Genomic DNA, 20324 nt, shown 5'->3' with positions numbered 1-20324 from the left:
CCAACACAATAGTTTGTCACATCCTGTGCTAGACAAATGTTCTTAATCTTAGGTTACCAAGATTGTCTAAGAGATACATAGGTGGGGTGGGCAGCATTCTACTGTCTTAACATGCATAGAACACTTTGGTACATTTTTCCCTAATTGAACTGTACATACTATTGCTTTCCTAAAGTTAATATTACTCCAAAAGCTTTAGATGTATTAGTATACTTTACAATCCCATCAACCTCATGAACTATGAATTATTATCATCCTAAGTTTTCAAAAGAAACCAGGGCTCATGGTTAAGCAGCTTCGAGTTACACAGTAAGGGGTTGAGACCCAGAGCCTCCATGCATACAATGACACTGCATTGCATCAACTGGTGGAATGGGGAGCAGGAGTTGGCTATCAGTAGTGTTTGCAAATACTGACATGTGAATGCTTTATTCATTTTATTTTTAAAAATATAAGTGATAGTGGATTCAATGTCATCCTTCTAATAACATCTTCCTTACTCACTAATATTATGCTTTCCTCCTGATGGGAAATTACAGCTTAGAACCTTCACTTGCACGTGCTCTCTGGGTACCCATGGCAGGAGCATGTGCAAGTATCATCCAGCCCGTGCTGCAAGCAGAAAACCAGACGGGAAGTGCTGCTGAAGGTGTGAGGAGCAGGAAGGTGATGGGATTGGAAGGGTGTTTGGCAACGTCTCTCTGCAGGCCTGACACTGAAGTTTAAAATGCTATTACTGTTGCTTTCTGGTTGCGCCTCCTGCGAGGAGACCTGAAAGTGTCTCTAATACATACGTACACTCATACTAATACCCCAAATCTACCTCTTCTTCACGAACTCTCTAATCCAAAGCAAATCTTAACTATGCAATTTCCTGTTCTTGACAAAGAATTGCCAACTCGGAAGAATGATGAAGAAGGAGAAGGATGAGATCACAGAAGTTTCTGCTCCATTTAGAATTTAGTCAGTGTATTAGGGAGAGAAAGGGCACACATCACCTTCTTAGTTCCCATTGGAAAGGATACGTTCCCCGGAGCTAGAAAGAGAACTCCCCTGCCTCAGGGCTGTCTTTGGATTTTTTGAGTTCTAGAGAACTGCTTCCCATAGTCCAAGGAGAACAGCTCGCTGGTTCTTCAAGCTGTCCTTTCTGCCATGTGACAGCTTAGCAAAGGCTTTCTGTTTCCTGATTGCCAGCAGGGAAAAGGAGTGTTCTGGATAAGAGGTATGTTGGTGGCATCAAAAGAAAGAGACTGTTGGACAGAAAGTTGAGGAAATAGCCTTAAAATTAGGCAAAAAATTTCACGTGGAAAGATTTTTAAGCATTTTTCTATAATTATTCAACTACTACAAACAAGGGCACCGAACCCAAGTTATTGGCCGGGTGCGGTGGCTCACGCCTGTAATGTCAGAACTTTGGGAGGCCAAGGGGGACAGATCATCTGAGATCAGAAGTTCGAGACCAGCCTGGCCAACATGATAAAACCCTGTCTCTACTAAAAACCCAAAAATTAGCTGGGTGTGGTGGCATGAGCTTGTAATCCCAGCTACTCAGGAGGCTGAGACAGGAGAAATGCTTGAACCCAGGAGACAGAGGTTGCAGTGAGCTGAGATTGCGCCACTGCACCCCAGCCTGGGTGACCAAGTGAGACTCCATCTGAAAACAAAACAAAACACAACAAACAAACAAACAAACAAAAGACTCCACAAGTTATTCCCATACAATTTTGAGCCCAGAAGCAACATATAATAGTCTTGTTAGAAGGTCAGCTATATAAACTCAACACCTAAGATAAGAAGTTAGACTTGGCCTCCTGGCCAGAAGGCTTACCATGGAAATTACAGTCCCCGCCCCCTCTTCCTCTCTTTTTTTGAGTTCATAAAACAATGATTCCAGATTTTAAAGAAGTCTTTACTTTTCCCACTCAGGGAATAGCAGAAACACTTAAAAGTTGGCCAATCAGTTTTGTCGAGAAGCTTGTGGACAAAAGTGGAAATGGAGATATATTGTGACCACATTTCTGAGCAATTTTAACTCACTGGACTAACTGATATAACATGTCATATCAAATAGACAACAAGCAAATCAGGCACACACCTGCCAGTCCATTGTCGGAAAAAGAAGTGACTACTCAAACAGCATAGTAGCCCAGTGGTAGGGCAGGTGGGGTCACCTCTCTTTATTTCTTTTTCTCCCTGACTTTCTATTTTGCCTCCATCTTGCTTTTCATCTTCCCTCTCTCTCTCATCATCAGGGAGTGGAATGTGCCTCACAGCAGCTTCCTAAGAGGCAGGAAGAGAAGGTTAAGTGTGTGAAGAAATTCCTCTCAAGCAGTTCGAATAACCTGTTTTCTCTGATTTAGTTCTGGAGAAGGCTGACAAAGAAGAGTTTGGTTATAAGGAGTGGAGATGATAGAGATTTGCTTACAATGTGGGTTGGGTGGTGGGCATTTTAAATACTAGGGGTGGGGAGGCAGGGAGCGCTGCTGCCACCATCTCTAGAACTCAGTTCATTGCTCATTTAAACTGGTCTCCTTATTACTTTGACAGAACTGCTTTTGTACCTGAAGCTATGTTTAAATACGTTTCCCCATCCTGGCCATAGCAGGAGGACAAGGTAGTAATTTGAAATAAAAAGCAAAAGAATGGAAGACTCAAAGGCATTCCTAAAGCACCCTGCTGGGTAGCCTTCTACTCAGACCAGCCTTGGTCCATTGGCCCATGCCCTAAGCTCACTGTCAGGCAGAGAGGGGAGGTGTCAGACTTGTAGTCCTGAAGATAGGGGCTCCCAGATGCAAGATGCATGTTAAGACAGGATGAGAGTTAATTTGGAGTCATCAGTTTTGAGGTACAAAAGAAAATCATTTTTCTTGCTCAGTGGCCACACACTCATTTGATTCTAACATGATCTGTGTTAGTTATCTATTACTGTGTTACAAATTACCCCTAAAACAGAGCATCTTGAAAACAAACATTTGTTATCTCTTCATTTCTGTGGGTCAGGCATCTGGGTGAAGCTTATGTGGGTCTTTTGCCTTAGGGTTTGTCATGAGGCTGCAAGCACAGTGACAGCTGGGGCCACAGATTTGTGGAGGCTTGCATGGGGGCAGATCTGCTCCCAGCTCACTCAGGCAGCTCCTTACCCACCTCTGGCTCTCTGTAGCTGCGGACTGGAGACACCAGTTTCTTGCCTCTCATAGAGCAGCTCACACCATTGCAGGGGCTTCCCTCAGAAATCAAACAAGGGAGAAAGGAATAGGAAGAGAGTGTGAGCAAGATGGAAGTCACACACTTTTTGTAACCTTATCTTGGAAGTGGCACACTATCATTTTTGCTATATACTATTTCTTAAAAGTGAGTTCAATCAAGGGGAAGAGATTGCCCAAGGGCATGAATACAAAGAGGCAGGGATTTCCAGGGACCATTTTAGTTGCTGCCTGTAACCAGCTGGACAGCCAATGGTAGTCTTCAGATTGAAGTCTAAATGACTTTTGGTTGCCTTCAAAACCCAAATCCACCCTGAAAGAGTACACAGCTACCACCATTGAGGATATTAAAAAACGAAAATATCGTGAACTCTTATTTAAAGTATTTAAACTTCTGACTAGTTGAAGAAACTATGTCAAAGGAGACAACACCCTTTTGGGTATATAAAATATGATGATTGCGAACCCCATAGGTTCCATTCACATTTGTTTTCATGATGAGGCTTTTGCATGTTGATAATTAGCCAAAATAACACTATTCCATTTTCCAAAGTAAAAATACATTCCTTGTGTGAGTCTAGCTCCTACTAAATTGTAGGGGCTGTGACATGAGCAGAAAAGAGAGTGACTCCCTATAGTCACATGGTTTGGTCATTTAAGCCCCCAGACAGGCAGCAGAGGCCTGGGTACCTGAATCCAGCACCTTCTGGCAGCTGCATCTAAACCTACACAGGCTGGTGCCAGCACAGCGTTACTGTGCTCAGCATGGGCAGCATGATGGGAAGGAGACCCAGGACCAAGATGAATAGAACCGGCTCAGGTTCTAGCTAAGCACCAGATTCTACCAGGGTGCTTTGTCCACCCTGCTCTGTGTAAAGGTTTTGTCGCTTTGCAAATTTAATTCTCATGGATTGGAAGAAGGGAAGTTCATATCTAGAAATTTGGAGACAGTGTGAACCAGGAAAAAATGGTATCTTGATTGCTGGCTGCTCCAAGTCTTATTGGCTTGTGGCCAAGCTTTGGCCTGCTTGTTAGAGCTATGCAGGGAATGCAAAGTGGAGAGTGTAATTCTCTCAATGGGAGTCAGAAGCAGGGATGATTTTCTCCACTCATATACTTTGAATCCACTCATAAGCCCACTCCCTTGGCCTCAACTGGGGCTCCAGACTTTGGCCTAAGCCAGATTCCCTATTTCCTCTAACTTGCTCCTGGTTCTAGTTATGAAGCCAAAACTTTGTTCTAAACACAAGGTGTGAGTGATTGGGTCTTCTTATCTCTATCTTCAAAGATAAGTTATACATTAGCAAGATTATTAACGGGTGGGGTAGGCTAAGAAGGCAGAAAGTTTAACTCATTAGTGACTAGAGTGGGTCTTCGAGGTCACTGAAAGTCTGGAAGAAAGAAACGCACTGGAGGAGGCACTGGTTTTCTTGCTGGCATTCAAATAGAAAGAGTGTGCACAGGGGCATGGGAAGAAAAGGCTCAGGGCAACTAAGCTTTTTCTGAACACTTCTGCAAGTCACTTAGGAAGCTGTCATCTGAGGGGCTCCTCCAAGTTCCACTTACAGACAAGAGTCCCAAAGAACTAGGATAGAGAGAATTAGCTTGTTGGTGGGAGTAGAGGAACCAAGCACAAGGGCTTAAATTTGATTTTTGTTTTCCCTTTCTTTTCTTTTTTTTTTTTTTTTTTTTTTTTGAGACAGGGTCTCCCTCTGTCGCCAGGCTGGAGTGCAGTGGTATGATCTGGGCTCTCTGCAACCTCTGCCTCGCGGGTTTGAGTGATTCTCCTGCCTCAGTCTCCTGAATAGCTGGGATTACAAATGTATGCTGCCACACCCAGCTAATTTTTGTATTTTTGGTAGAGACCAGGCTTCACCATGTTGGCTAGGCTGGTCTCAAACTCCTGACCTCAAGTGATTCACCCGCCTCGGCCTCCCAAAGTGCTGGGATTGCAGGCGTGAGCCACTGCACCTGGCCTGTTTTTTTGCTTTTAAGTATGCTTTCATATACACTGTGTACGTTATTTTAGGTAGTGAAGTGTGAAGTGTGTGTGCGTGTCCCTGTGGGGAATAGAAGATTGCCTTATATTCATTTCTGTGTGTTAAAGTCCATAGAAGAAGTCTGTGCCCCCAGGCTAGAAGACAGTGCTGTGCAGAATGTCAGAATTAGCAAAATCTGCTCCCAATTCCTTATGTAAACCCTCCTAATGCTCTCAACAGTGTTTTAAACAAGTCAACACTTGCCCACGGGCCTGCTCTGCATTCTTCTGAGCAGGGTGGCAGAGTCAGTTAGTTTGAAGAACACAAAGGCTCAAGGAAAAGAACCTCCTTAGTCTCTGCCACACATATGTTAGGAAAAGAAAAAGTAATAAAAATGTTGAGGTCTGAGCTTTCATGCTGACCGGCTCTATAAAAAGAGACTTTAAATTTTCTTTTATCTTCTTTAGCTATTGTTACTGCATTTTGAGTTCACATTATGATCAAGTGTTAGAGTGCACAATTAGTTAACAGATTACTTCAAGAAAGGTAGAAACTAATTCCAATAATAGAACAAGAAAAGATATGCTATTTCTGGTCAGCATCTGTTTTGCCCCAAAACATGCTACAACTATTACTCATAGGTAAGCAAAGGAGAAGGAAAAATATCAAAAATCCTGAAAGGAAAGGAAAGAGGGAGGGAAGGACATAAAGTGCAGGTCGTGTCATACGACTGTATTTACATTTGGGCAAACAACATCTTTTATCAATTCTTTTGAATAAATATATATTTATAGTGTGTCTACATTAACAAAGGTGTTCAATAACATGAGTTAATTATTGACAGAGTTCCTATTGAATTTTTGGCTCAATTTCTAGCCTATGTTGCAAAAGTTAGCCTTGGTATAAATTGACATGCTGCAAATGGCCTCATGCAAGCAATTGCAATAGTCCACCATGACATCTGGTTGTCCACAGAGATGTGAAAAACTTCTGGTTCAGACACCGGCTAACAACGCCCTTTCTTCCCAGCTAGTGTGACTTGGCTTAGGGGCTTGAATGTCCTTCCTTGGAACTGGCCGCAGAACTTTGGAAACTGAGAGTCCCATTTGGAATTGATAACTCATGTTCTGGGCAAAAGCAATACTAACATCAAGTCCTCCAAAGAATAGGAAAGCAAAACTCATTTTTTCCTCTATTAATAAAGAGAATAACTTCACATTTTTAGAGCTTAATTCTAACATTCAATGGAGAATTAAAATTTGGCATCAACAAATGTTCAAGTATTTATTGAGTGTTTTCCAACTCTCGGCACTATTATAGGTGCTGTAGTGAGCAGAAAACTCAGAAGACATAATTTCAGCCCTCAAAAATCGTATACTGTGATTGAAGACTGAAGTACACTCTATACCAGGGTATCCCAAACTGAGGTGAAAGGATGGATTCACAGCTTCCATGGTTCTCCTGCAATTATGTGCAAAATTTTGTGTGTATCTATTGTTTTTCAGAGGAGAATGGCAAGAGTTTGTTTCTTCTTCTTTTTCTTTTTTTTTTTTTAGAAGGAGTTTCACTCTTGTTGCCAGGCTGGAGTGCAATGGCACAATCTCGGCTCACTGCAACCTCCACCTCCTGGGTTCAAGTGATTCTCCTGCCTCAGCCTCCCAAGTAGCTGGGATTACAGGTATGTGTTACCATTCCTGGCTAATTTTTGTATTTTTAGTAAAGACAGGGTTTCACCATGTTAGCCAGGCTGTTCTTGACCTCCTAACATCAGATGAGGCACCTGCCTCAGACTCCCAAAGTGTTGGGATTACAGGCGTGAGCCATCGCACCTGGCTGAATGGCAAGAGTTTTAAATCAGATATTTAAAGGAGTCCATTTCCTAAGAAAATCTCTAATAACCTGGGAGCTATTTATTATATATTAATAGTAAAAATAAGAATTAACATTTATTATTGTGCCAGGATTCATGCTAGGCACTTTACATTTGACTCATTAAATGGTCACAATAACCCTATGGAGTAGGCGGTATTATTTTCCCATTTTACAGATATAAAAACTGAGAGAGAAGGCAAGTCAAAGGGTGCTTGATTAGTAACTGTCAGCTTAGGAGTTGAACTCAGATCTATTTGATAGCAAAGTCTGTGTTCTCAATCTCTGTGATACATAATAAGAAAAACATATGAGAGTTGAAAAGCAGTAAAGGACAAAATAGAAGAGATGTCAGAAGGCAGAGAATCTGGGCACAGTGAGCAGTGGCCAGGTTGGCTACACATGCTAGAATAATGTGCTAAGAAATGTCTTGATGGAGGTGAGAATTGAATAGAGACTTGTAAGAAAAAAAAAAAAGAAGATTTTCTAATTTAGTGTTCAGGACCATTTAGCAATACTTCCGTGCAATCCCAGTTGGTGCTAGCTGGAATGCCTAGCCTTAACATTTTAAGCCTTTAAGTCTGCTTCTATATCCAACAAAGTAAATAAATTTTTGCACTCCTACAAAGGCAAGCAAATGTCTGGGCTCCGGAGGAACATATGAATGTGAATAAGATAAGGTCCAGCTCACAAACTGGTGAAAACACATAGGTAGGGAATTCTGATGGGAAGAGGCAAAGTTCAGGAACACAATGAAAGGAAAGCCTTTGGCAGCAGCCTGACAGAGATGGTATCTCAGCATGTTGCCTAGGCTGGTCTGGAACTCCTGGCCTCAAGCAATCCTCTTGCCTCAGCCTCCCAAAGTGTTGGGATTATAGGCAGGAGCCATCGCAGCCAGACAGGCTTATCTTCGTGGAACAAGTTGGATTGAGTTTAGCATAAAGGAGTGGTCAGGATTTTGGCGGGGAGATAGGGGGAAGGAAATTTCAGGGCTAAGATCTGAATGGGCTGCCTCTTCACCTCATTGGCTTAGCTCCACACTTTGTTGGAATTTCTGCTTTTGAGTCCTGTCCGTAGGCTCCACTTCTTCATCACTGTTGTTAAGGGACACTGGCAGATCTAACTTCTTGGCTGGTATTACCTTAGGCTGGTCAAATGAACCTCCAGGTTGCAAAGCTGGGCTCATAGGCATAGCCCAGCATTTACAAGGGGGAGCTGTGGTGTCCTTGCTTGAGATATTTATTTACTTTCTACACTGAGAATCTCTCAGCAATTTTTTTTTCCTTTAATCAAAGTTGCCATAAATGAGCCTCTGGCTCTCCAGATGACCTTACCTCAGGAGGGTCTCTGTACTTCTGAATGGCTGTACCCAATTCAGAGCCTCAGATATACTGCTGCCTCCTTCCCCTGGCTCTGTAGCATTGGAGTTGTTTTCAGAGGGGAAATTTGTGCATCTCCGCCATGCTTCATGGTCCTTCCAACTGTTCTAATGCAGGGTTAGACATTCCGAAGTTAACCCTTCACCCTTTTCTCAGCAAATGACAGACAGACACAGGTGAATTGACCCAGATCTTCATCCTATGTCAGGAGAATCCTCACTCAACTCACTAGGTACATTTGAGTTAACCTTAGTTAAAGCTCTTTTGAGGTATCCATTTAATAAACTGTTAGTACGGTTCATCTGAATTTGGTTATTTCTGATAAAAACTTAGATTTTTTTTTAAAAGGGCTATATAGGGTAAACTATAACATTTACCTTTAACATCTGAAATGGACTAGTTAGTACTAGGAGGCCACATGCTCCACGGGCTTTTGCTTCAACTTGTCTTGAACCCTTGGAGACATCATTTACCCCTCTAGTCCTTGTTTTCCTTGCTTGTATACGGGGTGGATGTTGTTTAAAGTTCCCTCCAGAATTGACTTATCTAAGAAATTACAGATACCGTTTTCATTTGTTCACATGTAAGTTATAAGAGCATGCATGAAGCTACTGGTGAGTGTGGTGGCTGGTGCCTGTAATCCTAGCACTTTGGGAGGCCAAGGTGAGAGGATTGCTTGAGTTCAGGATTTTGAGACCAGCCTGGGCAACAGCAAGACCTAATCACTATAAAAAATTCAAAAATTAGCTGGGCGTGGTAGTGCATGCCTGCAGTCCCAGCTACCTGGGGGGCTGAGGTGGGAGGATAGCTTAGGAGGTCAAGTCTGCAGTGAGCCATGATGGTGCTACTGTACTTGAGCCTGGGCAACAGAGCAAGACCCTGTCTCAAAAAATAAAAAGTTTAAGCTTCTCACTCTTCCTGTTGTTGACCTCAGTGGTCCTTCTAAGGATACAAGCTGCTCCCTCTTAAAGAGGCTCTGTAGTTTTTACTCTCTCTCTCTTTCTGTCTCGCTCGCACATTCATATACCATTTGAGGCTCACATAATGGATCAGGCTATTTACTTTCCCTTTCAAGAAACCTTGTCATTTGATTGGGATAGATCTGATATCTGGGACATCTGGGTCATGTGTTATTAGGAGGAGAATCTAACTGACCTTTCCCATCTCCCCACCTCCAATAATAAATGCTTCTCTCTAACATCTTCTGCTTTCTTCTCTTTAAAGTGACCCCTGCCTATAGCAACCTTATGAGTGGGCACAGGGCACAGTTAACTTCCAGAGGCATTTGCTGTCTCAGACAGAGCTGCAGCTGCCTGGGGCTGGTAGAAAGTCTACTGGTTGATCATCACTTCTGACTAATCATTACCCACTAAGCATAGGTGACCATGTGGAGGGCAGGCTGCAATGGACCATGCTTTACTTTCCCTTGCCAGGGCTGTCTAGATGAACCAGACTTCCCCCATACTGGAAGTAGCATCGGAGACACTTTCCAGGTTACAGTGTGAGGTGTTAGAATGGATACTCTAGTTCAGTGTGGGTGGACTCAGGTATCTGCATTTTAAACAAGTGCCCATTTGATTCTTGTGGAAACTAACTTTTCTTCCAAGCTGTAACCGCTAGCTAACTTTATATTACATAGTCATCTGATTATTGCCTTCCTGCTTCACACCCACTCCCTGCCCTCTCTGTAGAATGCTCCAGGATTATATGAAATTTGTCTTTTGGCTTACTACTACATGTATCCCCAGAATCTGGTACATAATAGATATTTAAATGACTACTTATTAAATGTGTTAAAGTCTAAAAAACAGTGCTATCTTGATAGGTTGCAGAATACTGATGACTCATGTGTTTCTTATAATAAAATTTCCTCCTGATATGTTGTGACAACATTCTTGTGAGTGTGTTTGAATATGTGGAGGTAGATGGAAGGGAAGATTGGTATAATTCACTACTCTGCCCCAGGATTTAGGATGTGGACTTGAGCCAAATAAATGCAATATCTCTGGATTTTAAACTAGACCACTTATACTGTGGGCCTATATGCTTTTAAAAACATTATTTCTGTTAAAACCAGACTTCCAAAATGAACCAATTGAACAGATAGTCTAGAATAAAATAATTTGCTGTTAGAGTTTGACTGTAAATCAGCCTCTGTATAAAGAAAATGTTTGGCAGTCTTATGGCAGTGAAACATAAACAAACTGTAAATACATTCTTTTTACTGGTTTGTCAGGCTGGGCAAACCTTGACTGTTCACATCATCTTTGTATGGTCTATCAAAGTCTCAAATGAAAAATATATTTTTGAGCTTTGTAAGATCCCAACAAAGAAAAATAAAGAGTTCCCTCGTCTACAGACCAAGCACAAGTATTAGGGTGGCCTGCCAAGCTCCAAGCAGAACAAGAATGTGGCTGTTGCAGCCAAGTTCAGCTATCATAAATTTAAATATGCATTCCTTCTACTTGAGAATGGCTTATTTCCGTCACTTAAAGGAAGAGCTGACTCTTCCCTTGCAGACAAGCACCAGGCTTGGAAAAAAGCTATAAAGTAAATTAAAGTACCACAAGGTATTTACTAGCAGGCAAAATGTGCACCACCTTTAAGATCTTTCCAGCATGCTTCCTGATGAGGCTAAACAGATGAAATTATGCAACTATAGCCAAACTCCATCGCCAGTCTTACCTGTAAATGGTAACTCACAACCAAAGGGAGCAGAAAAAGAAATACTGGAAAGGAGAGAAACCAAATTTTGTGCTGCTTCACTGAGAAACATTTAAATGAAGGATAAAGAGCCAAGAGAAGCACCAGGAAAGAAAATATAATTTTCACTATCGGAACAACCACCCCGATAATAGTGTTTTTGGCACATTAGCTGTATGGTTGTGTTTACTGAAGTATTCTTTGGATACAGGTCATATGGTCAGGCTATCCTGTATTTAAAAAGCAAGATTGGTCTTAGAGATAAGACCATGCATGTCATTAAATATAATGCTTAATTATGTGGAGGGAGGACATTTACAACCAGGAACCAGAACTGAGCTGGGATGTTGAAGTGATTGACCAGTGAGAATTCACTTGAAGCCTGAATAGGGACAAAGAAAAGGATGTTTGGACACTGACTCTTACGTAGCAAAAAGAAAAAAAGGATTTGCATGGGGCAGCAAAATAAAAATTAGGAAGCAAGAATCCTTGAAAATTTCTATAAACATTGTGAATTGACATTGCCTTGTATCCAAATTAACTCTGGTAGCTCCTCGTTACCTTGATGGGTGAATATTTTCTCACATCTTTGATTTTTTTCTTATGATTTTATCATGTAAATAAAGGAGAAGGAAGAAGGGAAGGTAATGAACATGCACTGAGTGTCTACTATGTGTCCAGAGTGTTACATATGTGCTCATAAAGTTCCCAAATTCTCTTGCCTTTGGGGTTTCTTTTAAATACTCAACAAATGTAACCCGATGCTCCATTCCACAGGTTCTCATCTTCCTGAGTTTCCCCTTTCTTAGTAATCCTGTGCTTGCTAGAAAATGCACCCTCAGTCCTCTGATCTGGCTTTTGTCATCTCTCACATTAGACTTCTCTTTCAGGCATTTCTCTTCACACTTCTTGATTTCTGTAATGCCCTCTGGCTTCTCCCCACCCTGAGGCACTCTCGGTATGAACAAATACTCTTCTCCTTTTTTCAGAAAGCGTGGTTACTGCCTACCAATTTTTAACGTGTGATAAAACTTTACAAATAGCTTGAGAATAACAGAAGACAATTACAATGCCAAGATGGAAAATTCAGACTATATATCAGACGTTCCTACTCCTGGAAACACAAACCAAGCTCCTTCACAAAGGATCAGTGATTGGTTGCTTCCTCCTGAGCCCCAGTCTGCTACCCTGGTCAGGCGCTGTCCCCACTCCCTCAACTCTGTACTCACTAGACTTAGGCCAAGTTTCCCTCAACCTGTCTTAATGTCCCAGGCCAGCCTTTTACATTATTGTGCACAGAAGTCTAGCTCCTCATTCTCCAAAATGTCTTAGTTGTGAAATGGGATTTGGCCTTTTCCTTTGGATAATGAAATCCCCCTTGAAATACTCTTCACAGACAAAAGCGTCAACTTCCTCCAAAAGCACATTCTTGAGCAACAGGTACAAATTGCAGGTGGCTTTCAGATAGTAATTATATATATATATATATTAATTATTATATGTATATATATATTTTTCTTCTTCTTAGACATGGCTACACACATTGCTATGATCTGAATATGTCACCCCAAATTTATGTGTTGGAAACTTAATTTCCAATGCAGCTGTGTTGGGAGGTGGGGCCTAGTAAGAGGTGTTTAGGTCATGAAGGCTCTTCCCTCATTAATGGATTAATGCCACGATCTAAAGGGCTTGTGGGGTTGGGTTTGCTCTCTTCCACTCTTCTGCCATGTGAGGACACTGTAAGAAGTCCTTACCAGATGTTGGTGCTATGATCTTGGACTTCTCAGCTTCCAGAACTGTGAGGAATAAATTTTTGTTCTTCATAAACTACCCAGTCTCAGGTATTTTGTTATAGCAGCAAATATTAAGTAAAATATATGTAGCCCAAATTTTCTATCTATTTAATTGCTCATTGTCTGTCTTCCCTTACTGGAATGTAAGCTCCATAAAGGTATGATTTTTGTGTATGTATGTATTGCTATATCTAAAACAGTGTCTGACACTTAAAAGGCACTCAGTATACATTTGTCAAGTGAATAAATCTTATTTAACCCTCAATATAAGCCTATGGGATGAGTATTATATTTTATTTTATTATTTTTTTTTATTTTTAAGAGATAGGGTCTTGCTCTATAACCTAGGCTGGAGTGCAGTGGCATGATCATAGCTGACTGTAACCTTGAAAACTCCTGGGCTCAAGTGATCCTCCGCCTCAGCCTCCTGAGTAGCTAGGACTAAAATACATATTTTAAATATATATATATATATATTTTATATATTATAAAAATATATTTAAAATTTGTAATTATATATTATATATATTGTTTATATGTAAATAAAAAATGTTTATATTTTTGTAGAGATGGTGTCTTGCTATGAAGTCTAGGCTGCTTTCAAACTCCTGGCCTCAAGTGATCCTTCCACCTAGGACTTTCAAAGCATTGGAATTACAGGCAGAAGCTGCCATGCCTGGCCAAGATAAGTATTATTACCCTTATTTTCCAGAAGAGAAAAAAGAATTTAAAAGAATATAAATGACTTTTCCAGGCTCCCACACATAGGAAGTGCTACAACAGTTTTGATGAGCTTCAGAGCCAATGCTATTTCTGATACATTTACTTTTTTCTTATTGTTCCCAAATAGCATTTGCCAACTCACATTTATTAAAGGTTTTGTCTGAGCTTATCCAGGCTTTTAAAGAGGACTCTTTCTCAGGGGAATAATGGGGGTGGTGATAGAGTCCCAAGGGAAATGCAGCAGTGTGGAGTCAGAACCACATATTCTAAGGTCTTTAACTTCTTGAAATTCCTCCTAAATTCAATTCTTACCTTTGATAAAAACAAAACAAAACAAAAACCCTAGTGCCTGGTAACCTTTGCATGGTTTTCCAGCATGGATTTGTTCCAGGTTTGAGAGTTCTTTATTCTCTCTCCTGGTCCAAAGCCTAGTCTTGAAGAGCTTGTTGCATTTTGATGCCATGGAAGAGAACAAACTTGGATAATTGACAGTGGAACAAATTCACAACTTTAAAACCCTGAGGCCCACTGTGTCAAACCTGTACACTCACAGGCCACCATGAGTTAAAAGGAGAAGCAGAAGAAAGAGCAAGAAAGAAAATAAATTCTTAGCAAGATCACTTCAGCCCCCAAATCATTTCATGGATCTTATTTGCTTTGTTACCTACAATGGTATCTAACTCATAGTACATAAATAAGTAATAAATATCTGATAGTTGACTAACTGGATGAATTCCTTTTACGTTGTGTATTCTCTTTGCTTTTAAATCTGGACCCACCCCATGTACTTTGTCCTTGAGAACTCTCTAGGGTCTTTCTGAAGGACTGTAGAGCTGGTAGCTTTATGGTTTCTCATCTCAAGATGTCAAGTTTGTCGACTTCATATGCCTGAGGTCCAGGGAATATGCAGAAAAGAGCTAGGCAAAAATGGAAGAAGCTGCCCAACTAAAAGTTTCCATAGTAACCATGTCTATGCTACCCCCTACTCCTTTCAGGAAACAACAATCATCTGCTCTAAACAAGTGATCTGAATAGGAGTGGCTGTCTTGTTAGGTGCTTCCTTCTCTCTGGCCCCTTAGTTAAGTTGGTCGAGAGTTGCACTGAGTCAGCCTAGACATACTTCCTCCCTGTTTCTTTTTCTTTTCTTTTTTTGAGACAGTCTCACTCTGTTGCTCAGGCTGGAGTTCAGGGACACAATTTTGGCTCCCTGAAACTTCTGCCTCCAAGGTTCAAGTGATTCTCTTGCCTCAGTCTTTGGAGCAGCTGGGATTTCAGGCATGTGCCACCATACCCAGCTAATTTTTGTAGTTTTAGTAGAGCTGGGGTTTCCCCATGTTGGCCAGGCTGGTCTTGAACTCCTGACCGCAGGTGATCTGCCCACCTTGGCCTCCTACAGTGCTGGGATTACAGGCCCACCTGTTTCTTTTTTTAATCTGAAATCTGTAGGGAAGATTTTACTTCTGATTGGGAAGTTATTAGGGACTTGGTGTGAACATAGGACTGGTGATGACTAAATTCCTGCCACCTAGGGAAACTGTTTTATGAAACTACTGCTAGCATTTTTTGTAATAGTCAAAAAGCGAAAGTAACCCAAATGTCTGTCAACTGATGAATAGATAAAAATTGGCATATCCATAACAATGAATATTATTCAGTCATTAAAAGGAATGAATTACTGACACATGCTACAACATGGATGCACTTTAAAAACATCATGCTAGGTGAAATAAGCCAGTCATAAAAGATCATGTATTTTATGATTTCATTTATATGAAATATTCAGAAAACACAAATCTGTTGAGATGGAACATAAACTAGAGGTTACCTAGAAGTGGGAGTGATAGTAAGGTTTTGGGGAGGGTTGATGGCTAAGGGGTGAAAGGTTTCTTTATGGAGTAATGAAAATATCCTAAAATTTATTATCATGACAGGTGCAAAACTCTGTGAATATACTAAAGTCATTAAATTGTACACTTTAAGTGGGTCAGATGTATGGCATGCAAATTATATCTCAATAAAGCAGTTAAAAAAGAGAGAGAAATAGAGTAATACTAACCATAACAGAAGTAGATGCATGTTGTTTGAGTTGCTGGTTCTAAACTTTTGTTACGTATATTCCAGCCTTAATCTCTCCAAAGTTTGGTTTGATGAGCCAATACAATCTCAATGCCTTTCTTTCCTTCCTTTCCTCCCTTTTTTCTTTTTAAAATTTTGCTTAAGCAAATTCATGGTGATTTTCTGTCATTTGCCGTAACAGCCCTCCTGTTACAAGGGAATTATATTTCCAAGGAGGTCAGGATGTACCGTCCCATCAGAAGACTGCTCTTCACACTGTGTAAAATACTATCACAGATCCTTACACATATGGATGCTCAGTAAATGCTTAAATCTAAACTTAAATGATGGAGTTTTTTCCATGGGGAATTAGATTCAGTGCTTCTGTCTCTTTAGCTCAAGTGGGTTTTCTTCAAAGGCATTATGTTGATTATCTTCGAAATCCTATCTGGGAGCTTTTTCCAGCGTTCACAATTTCCCCTGAAAAAAAATTAAGCTTTCACCTCCTGCCTTGAATTTAATGGGACCATATTTATGGACTTACCGATCTATTTTTGGGTGTTCCCACAAGTCTTTAGGTGGTAGACAGAGTTTTGAAAAATTGCTTTTCAAACCTAAGCAAATGAAATAATTGCAGGTTACAGTGGACACCAGCATGTACAGAGGCAGGCTGCTGTGGCTCCATTGCCCAATGCAAGCATGTACACGTGCATGCAGACACACTCCATATCCACTCACATCCCTACCTTTGTGCTTAAAGGTGTTTGTGTTGCCAGATAATTCTTTAACTATGTCTAGCCTGTTGGGAAATTCAGGAAAAGAAAATGCTAGCGAATATTCTATTACACTTATTTAAATATGTGGAAAATGCAATTGCATGATGCGGCACAATGATTATGTTTTAACTCTTTATGAAAGAACACTTATTTAGAGCAGTGGTTCTCAGACTTTAGTATGCATCATAATCACCTCAAGGGCGTGTTGAAACACTGGTTGCAGGGCTGTTTCTGATACACTTAATTATTTTCATATTGTTCCCCAATAGCGTTTGCCAACGCCTAGAGTTTCTGATTCAGTAGATCCAGGGTAGGCCTGTGAATGTGCATTTCTAACAAGTTCCTGGGGGCTGCTGCTGCTGCTGCTGCTGCTGCTGGTCTGGGGAACACACTATGAGAGCCACTGACTTATAGTATAAAGTTGGGTGCTTGAGTTTTCTAAACCAATACTTAATCTGGGGACTAATATTTCTTAGGGCTTAGAATTGTAACTTAATCTAGTGACTTGGAGGTGAAAACTTCATAGCTCATTTCTCATTCCTGAAGCCTCAGTTTTAAATTAAATGGTCATTGTTTTAATTTCTAAATGTTCCATTGCAAACATCAGTTTTTGTCCAATTCTATGGTTGTGCTTTCCACATCATTCCCAACATCATTAAAAATCCTAGTGGGACAGTTGAAAATGTAAATTCCCAACTGAGCAGGATCTGGCAGAGAGGTAGGGGAGGAGGGTGGAGTGGCTGGATTCTCAACTGTCAACTGCACAACTATCTAAAAATAAGTCCCCTCAGTCAAGAAGACTGGCTCAGAGATGAAAACTGGGGATGATTAAGAACTGTTTGCAGAATTGCATTTGAGGTATATAAGTCTTCATGTGACATTTTCTTTTTCTCCTTCCACTGAGAGAAAAAAAATGTGCTGAAACACCAAAATACCAAATTTTGTGTGACTTCAAATAACATCATGAGAAAGGGCAAGTCAGCAAGGAGGGCACAAGGAATTTCAGTGCTCAGCTTTAAAATATTTTTGCTAAGTTTATTAGGCCCTCTATAAAAGCAGTGTTCTGAGTGTGTGTGGTATGTGGTATGTAGGCACACATACATATATTACATTCTTACATACATATGTCCGTGTCTTTTATCAGACCTTTGGATCTTTCAAAAAATTTTAATGCAATGGTACAGAATGCTGCACATAGCATAAGTGTATAGCTTGAATTTTCACAGAGTGAACACACCTCTGCAATAAGTATTCAGATAAAGGGATAAGTCATTACCCCCATGTCCCTGACATATTCCCCCTCTAGGGGACCCTTTCCTGTCTTCTGACAGCATATAGATTTTTACAATTTATTTTATTTATTTATTTATTTATTTATTTATTTATTTTTTGAGGTGGAGTCTCGCTCTGTTGCTCAGGCTGGAGTGCAGTGGGGCAATCTCGGCTCACTGCAAGCTCTGCCTCCCAGGTTCATGCCATTCTCCTGTCTCAGCCTCCCGAGTAGCTGGGACTACAGGTGCCCGCCACCACACCCAGCTAATTTTTTGTATTTTTAGTAGAGATGGGGTTTCTCCGTGTTAGCCAGGATGGTCTCGATCTCCTGACCTCGTGACCCACCCACCTCGGCCTCCCAAAGTGCTGGGATTACAGGCATGAGCCACCGCTCCCGGTCCTACAATTTATTTTTAACTGGCAAATAATAATTGTGTATATTTATGGTATACAATGGGATGTTTTGATTTATGTATATATTATAGAATGAGTCAATCAAGTTAATTAACATATAATCTCACTAACTTTTTTTGTGGTAAGAACATTAAGAATCTATTTTTTTTTAGCCATTTTGAAATATACAATATATTATTATCAGCTGTGGTCACCATGCATGCAACAGATTACTAAAATGTATTCTTCCAGTAACTGAAAACTTTGTACCTTTTGATCAACATCTTTCCTTTCCCCATCTCTCTCCCTCTCCATCAGCCTCTGGTGACCACTTTTACTCTGTGTTCCCATGAGATAGACTTCTTAAGATAACACATATAAATGAGATCGTATAGTCTCAAAGAAATTTGTCTTTCTGTGCCTGGCTTATTTCTCTTACCATAATGTCCTCCAGTTCCATCCATGTTGTCTCGAATGATAGAATTTCCTTCTTTTTAAAGGCTGTATAGTATTCCATGTATATTTGTACCACATTTTCTTTTTCCATCTATCTATTGATGGACACTTAGGTTGGTTCTGTATCTTGGCTATTGTGAATTATGCTGAAATGAGTGCAGATATCTCCTTGACAGAGTGATTTCAATTCTTTTGGATATATACCTGGCAGTGAGATTGCTGTATTATATGGTAATTTTATTTTTAATTTTTTGAGGAGCCTCCATGCTGTTTTCTGAGATGGCTGCACTAATTTACATTCCCACCAACAGTGTACAAGGGTTCTCTTTTCACCTCCACCTTGCCAATGCTTGTTATTATTTGTCTTTTTGATATTACCCATTCTAACAGGTATAAGGTGATATCTCACTCTGGTTTTAATTTGCATTTCCCTAGTGATTAGAGGTGTTGAGCACTTTTTTCATATATCTGTTGGCTGTTTGTATCTCTTCTTTTGAGAAATGTCTGTTCAGATTCTTTCGACAGCAAGTGGGTTTGTTTTTTTGTTGTTGTTGTTTTGAGATGGAGTCTTGCTCTGTCACCCAGGCTGGAGTACAGTGGTGTGATCTTGGCTCACTGCAACAGCTACCTCCTGGGTTCAAGTGATTGTCCTGCCTCAGCCTCCTGAGAAGTTAGGATTATAGGCACCCCCCACCATGCCCAGCTAATTTTTATATTTTTAGTAGAGATGGGGTTTCACCATGTTGTGCAGGCTGGTCTCGAACTCTTGACCTCAGGTGATCCACCTGCCTCAGCCTCTAAAAGTTCTGGGATTACAGGTGTGAGCCACCGCGCCCAGACACATATAGATTTTGAATTTTATTTTTCCTTTTATATAAATGGAATCACACAATATATATTCTTTCATATCTGTCTTCTTTGAGGTTTCTGAGAACAATCAGTTAGGCTCTAATACATTTAAAATTTTTAATTTAATTTGTGATCGAAAAAGTAATATATGTGGCAAAATTTTAAAAATGAAATTTAAGCAGTTCCAAAAATACAAAACAAAAATAATTAACTGTGCAGTTTAATGGTAGATTATTTGTTTTCATTAGTGTACAGCATTCCGTTGTGTGACTACACCATAATATATTTATCCATTCAATTATTGATGGACATTTGGGTAATTCCCAGTTTGGGATATTTGCTCTGGTTTGAATATGGTTTGTCCCCACCAAAATTCATGTTGAGTCTTGGTCCCCAGTGTGGCGGTGTTTAGAGGTAGTGCCTTTAAGATGTGATTCGGTCATTAAGATAGATTAATGCCTTTCTTGAGAGACTGTGTTAGTTCTCACGGGGATGGATTAGCTCCTATGAGAACAGGTTGTTGTAAAGCCAGGTGGCCTCTTGCACACATCCACTTCCCCTTCTGCTTTTCCACCATGCTATGACACAGCACAAGGCCCTTGCCAAAGCTGCCCAGGTGCTGGCCCCTCAATCATGAACTTCCCAGCCATTAGAATAATGAGCTAAATAAACCTCTTTTCTTTCTAAATTACCCGGTCTTGGGTATTTTGTTATGGCAACACAGATTGTGCCAAGACAGTACTATAATAAGTAGAACTGCTATGACAATTCAGGATAATCATCCCATTTCAAGATTCTTAACTTACTTAAAAAAAAATAGAGACAAGGTCTTATTATGTTGCCAAGGTTGGTCTCAAACTCTTGGGCTCAA

The sequence above is a fragment of the Pongo abelii genome, chromosome 4 (genome assembly GCF_028885655.2).
Source record: "Pongo abelii isolate AG06213 chromosome 4, NHGRI_mPonAbe1-v2.0_pri, whole genome shotgun sequence".
Classification (NCBI taxonomy): Eukaryota; Metazoa; Chordata; class Mammalia; order Primates; family Hominidae; genus Pongo; species Pongo abelii.
Note: the sequence above shows the minus strand (reverse complement) of the source record.